Source organism: Trachymyrmex cornetzi, unplaced genomic scaffold, assembly GCF_001594075.2.
Source record: "Trachymyrmex cornetzi isolate Tcor2-1 unplaced genomic scaffold, Tcor1.1 scaffold282, whole genome shotgun sequence".
Taxonomy (NCBI): domain Eukaryota; kingdom Metazoa; phylum Arthropoda; class Insecta; order Hymenoptera; family Formicidae; genus Trachymyrmex; species Trachymyrmex cornetzi.
In genome coordinates this window covers 82,141-87,159 of record NW_017297505.1, presented here as the reverse complement: position 1 = coordinate 87,159, position 5,019 = coordinate 82,141, and the positions used below count along the sequence as shown (strand labels likewise).

Here is a 5,019-nt window from a genome sequence, read left to right as displayed (position 1 = left end):
TGGAGAAATCCGTTTTCTTCGGTGGTGGAGACAGAGGCCGCGATTCGCAGCTACTTTAGGCTGCGACGTCTTTTTCCACCCGCGAGATTTACCAAGAAAGCCGAGAAGGAACAGAAGCGGTTCGTTAATCCCACCGGGAAAGGGAGAAAGAGAGAAAGAGAGAGAGCGGCTTTTTGCCGCCTGTTCCCGTAGGATACCTATTACGAAACGTTCGTTCTACGAACCGAGACAGTCCAGTCGAGCCTTAATTACGAAGCGACGATCGGGAGGGTAATAATTTCGAGACGTTAAGCCACGTGTTTGTTCTACGGGAATTTATTTATTAACGTTTAACGATTACTTCACTCGTAGGCGCGATTAACGTCGACCAGAGAGGGATTACCGATGCAAGAAGTCTCGGGTTGGATATTCTTTAACGATCGCTAACCTCGCTTCTTCGCTGATTGAGTTCTTTCTTTCGGGTCTTCTGTTCCCCGCAGGTGTATTTGTCAGCAAAAAAAGGTAGAGTGTTCCTAATGAACTGAGTTCTAGGTACTCCTAGTTGCAGAAGCTCTTAATGATGGACTGCATCGATGAATGCACCGATACGTGGATCGTGCGAGATACATTCTTTATCGGTAGATCTTCGGCTTCAGAATCTCGAATCACCGGATAATGGATCTTTCAGGTTCGTAAATTTTTTAACTTTTAGATTAATTGAATTTTTTTTAGATCTTTGTATCGTTAAGCCTTCCTATTACTCCGACATGTGTTATGCAATTCCGATTTTCAAAAAATAAATTTTCATTTTCATTTATCACTATAAATTCAATCTTATCGATTACATTCCTTTTCAACATTTTTTCATTACATCAATTTTATTTTAGAATTTTATCACTGCATATATTTTCGTACTAACTTAATTATTATTTTAAGTAAACAAATATAGCATTTTTTAAAATTTATAATGAAAGTAATATATTAAAAAAAGTAATATTATTAATTCCGTTCAGTTATTATTAAAAGTTTACATGAAGTTTCATCCATTCTCTACAAAAAGAGATGTTTAAATTCAAGATGAAGACATAGCTGAATGGACAAAGATAGCGGTGTGGCATACAAAAATACCAGTCTGACGATGAATATATTCGTGCCAGGCGAGATAAAAGAAAACGAATACTCTGAGCTTGTCTGCGCGGGAGAGATTCTCTTCGTCGACACGGTGTGGTAGGAGCGGGTTACCTTTGAAGATTAGTATCGTCACCAATGACAAAAGTTGGTCTCGTCTTTCATTTTGAACCTATCTCAACTGTAGACTTTCATCGTCGAATAATAAATATTATCAAAATGAAATCTGTCTCTCTTACGAAAATCATGATAGATCGATGACACACGAAATATTCTCATATTTTTAAAACGTAATCTTATATATACAAATATTTTTACGCAAACATGCAGGATGTAATTTCTATATAATTCATTTGAGTTTTTATAAATTTTTCGATGAAAGATATAATCTATATAAAATGTATATTTCTATACTTATTGTAAGATTCTCTTTCCCTTGATTATCTTCCGACTTTGGAATTAATCTAAATCAAGATAATTATCAGGGCAATTACTGTCATAAAATAAAACACAAGCAAATAAGTAGCAAACTTGAATTAATTGCACATATCCGCTATCTATAGAGAAAGCCACAGAAGACGAAATCATTTTGACAAAGGAATCCTATGGTATCGCACCTTGATTTCTTCGCGGACAGATATGTTTTATAATCATGTGAGGCTATTACATTGCGTTCCTTCGCGCATCCGCCTACGTAGTAATAATACGTGACTTTCGGCGATGAGTTACGTCGCGAGTGGCTTCTCGAGGCGGGCGCAGGCGGGTGCGGTAAATCCGTCATGGAGCCGTGACAGATTCACCTTTGTCAAGGCGGAGAGTAAAGGCGAAGAAAGCCGGCGGCACAACGAGGAGGCGACGACGAGCGGGAAGAACGGGGCGCGAAAATGTCTCGACATCTGCTACCTCCCTCGCCCGTTGGAAATTATTAATCCCGTCAAAAGTACTAAATCATATCTCTCATGGAGAGGCTCGTGCCTCCGAGGAGCGTTAAGAGGATGGCGGGGAAAGCGAAGGGGGCGAAAGGAACGCCGACGACGGCGACGGTGGCGCGGGCAGCGCGAAGGCGACCTTGATTTAGGGTCGTAGAAACCCTTCTTCCTTCGCGGACGGAGAGCGCGCGGACTCCCGTGATATTTATGGCTCCGGAAAGTATTTCGTTCGAGAGTAGAGATTTCTCGGCAATGCGCAATCGCACGGGACACGAGCGAATTTTTCATCGGGGCGCAATGACGAGAGCGTTAATACGGACGCTTGTTTATGTCTTAATTCTTCCCTCGCCTGGGGGGCAAACACGACCCGAAGAATAGCGCTTAATATCCATCGTTTATATCTTAATCTGGTTACAGTGTAATGGACGCCTCCGGGTGGCGCGTCCTGCTCTTATGATAAACCGTCCCGAAAATGGAGACACGCGAGGGATTAACTTCGCAGAAGACGGGGGTGGTATAACGGACAACGGGTATATTACTTACTGTCATGCTGTCATGATAAGAACTACAATTTAAAAGTATGACTAAATTAGGCTAGTGAGAGTCAAGCAACGGTGAACGGCGCAAAGATAGGTGAAAACCATACTCAGATGTTAACTTAAAGTCTTCTGTATTTGGACGTTTCGACTCTCTTTGGAGTCATCCTCAGCAATAAAGTTACAATATGATTGATTTACATGTCATCGATGATTAAGTCACTCGCAACTTGACAAGGATGCAGCGTTGTTAATCACCATAGGACATGAAGCGTGTCGCGAAGCCATATAATAATCATAAGAACTCACAATTAAATATAATAAATTTAAATGATATCGACATCTTCAACTGTCAGTATACATTGACATGTCGCTCGGAATTGAACTACAATGTTAACCACGTGCAGCAATGCGTGTTAGGAGGCTAAACTTTATCCTATTTAAAACTGGTCAGTGATAATTTGATAAAACTCTTACGATTACGTAATCGTCGAAATAACATAAGTCGTTTCATCAATTTTCTATCTCTTTTAAATTTTCGTCTTATGCCCTTATAGATTTTGCCCATTTTTACCAATGTAGATTAACTTTAATCTCGGTTCGATTGGACGCACTAGCGTATACTGGTGCATATTAAAGCTGCTGCACTGATTTAGCCTAAGTGTAAAATATTAATTTATATATTTTATATAAAAATTACGCACATACAAAATTACATACAAACACATTCGCATATAATTATACATAGTTTATACAATTATTGAGTAATTTGGCACTTTATTATGATTATGGTGGAAGTAACAAGGTGTGCCAATGCGCATACATTCTTCGCTGGCCAATGAGAGAGCGACACTGAACTCAACCATCTTGAGCAATTCAAATGCATATAATAAGGGAAGATTCATACAAAGAAAGTGGAATAATAACTACAGTGAATAAATGTTACAAAAAAAAAGATATATTTTTTAAAAAAATAACAAAAAGGGCCACGAGCAAGAAATTTTGAATGTTGTGAAATTAAAACAATTCGTTATTAAAATTCAAGATATATTTTTTTAATTTCAACAAGAACAAAGAACATAAAATAATTAATCAATAAAATATATATACAAGAAATAATAGGGCTACGAGCCTGAAATTTTTAACGTTACAGATTTAACCAGAATGTGAAATAAATAAACAACAATTATTAAAGTTATAACATTTAATATTAACCGCAAAGAGACAAATAGAGAAAACAAAAATAATAAAACAGACGTACATTTCGGTCAAGATCAGACCATTATCAATGTTCAAACACGCAAACAGTAAATTTTGAAATCTTTCTTTTACGCAGCACAATCCGTATCTGGATTAAACGAGCAATGGGCAACAGGTTGTGCAACATCTGCTTCTGAAAATATATTTAATACATAAAAGAAGGCAAAGTACAAGACGAGTACTGTTGGTATATATTATAAAAATTATCGCTTGAAATGTTTAATGTTATAATAATCACTTTAAATGTTAAAAATTGACTATATGTATACCCAAATCGTTATCTATGGAAATTTGGTTGTTCTCTATGGCTGCCAGTGGAACTATATCACGTTTCGAGTCTTACTCGTATATTCCCAGATTCTCCAATTAAATTTTTTAACCACGATTGATCTTCAAATTGTGAATGATGAAAATGTTCCGAACAGACACGAGCTAGACAAATCAATAATACACTTAATAAATCAATTTCAATTACATTTTATTAATTACAATATCGTGTGTTAACTACAAATAATCATACTAACGAATATACATACCGGTTTTAGGGTTAACATTTTCTTTGCACACAAGTTTCCACTTTTCGATTATTTCCGTTTTCTTCGGAAATGTAAAAAAACTGATTTTTTTGTTTTTTGTATTCCGCAAATTGTTTTTACATTTTTTTATTGCACACGATGGCATCGTAATGATCAAAATAAATCTAATCTAATCACTGACAACACTATACCGATCAGCTGTGATTGCAAGATGGCGGTTTTCAGGACACTGCGCAGAACGTGACGAAAATGCGTCCGTGAAATGAGCACACCTTGTTACTTCCACCATGATTATGATCATGATGATAAGATACTCATTAAAGTGCATTACACTCAATAAAGAACATCAAGACAAATAAAAATAAAGTCAATATGACTTTTTTAAAATAGATGTATCTTGTTTATTTTTTTCATGCTACATTTTTCTGAAATTTTATTTAAAGAAAAAAATATTTCATACATAATTATATTAAATATACATAATTATACAAAATTATATAAAATTATATATAATTTATATATAATACTATTGTATTTATATATATATATTATTATTATATATATAATATATATATTATAATATTATTAATTATGTATAAAATATGTTAATATACATTTTTTCCAGAGGATTTCTTTCTCTCTTTCTCTTTT

At 35.5% G+C, this 5,019-nt stretch overlaps 1 long non-coding RNA gene across 1 annotated transcript; it reads right to left on the bottom strand.

Annotated features, from left to right (window-relative positions):
• Positions 1-3,902: 3,902 nt before the first annotated feature.
• LOC108762241 (uncharacterized) lies at positions 3,903-4,560 on the bottom strand. Its single transcript, XR_001940156.1, has 3 exons — positions 4,369-4,560; positions 4,102-4,264; positions 3,903-3,965 (listed from the first exon to the last, which is right to left on the bottom strand). It is a non-coding gene; the product is annotated as an uncharacterized LOC108762241 (long non-coding RNA).
• Between the last annotated feature and the right edge of the window lie 459 nt (positions 4,561-5,019).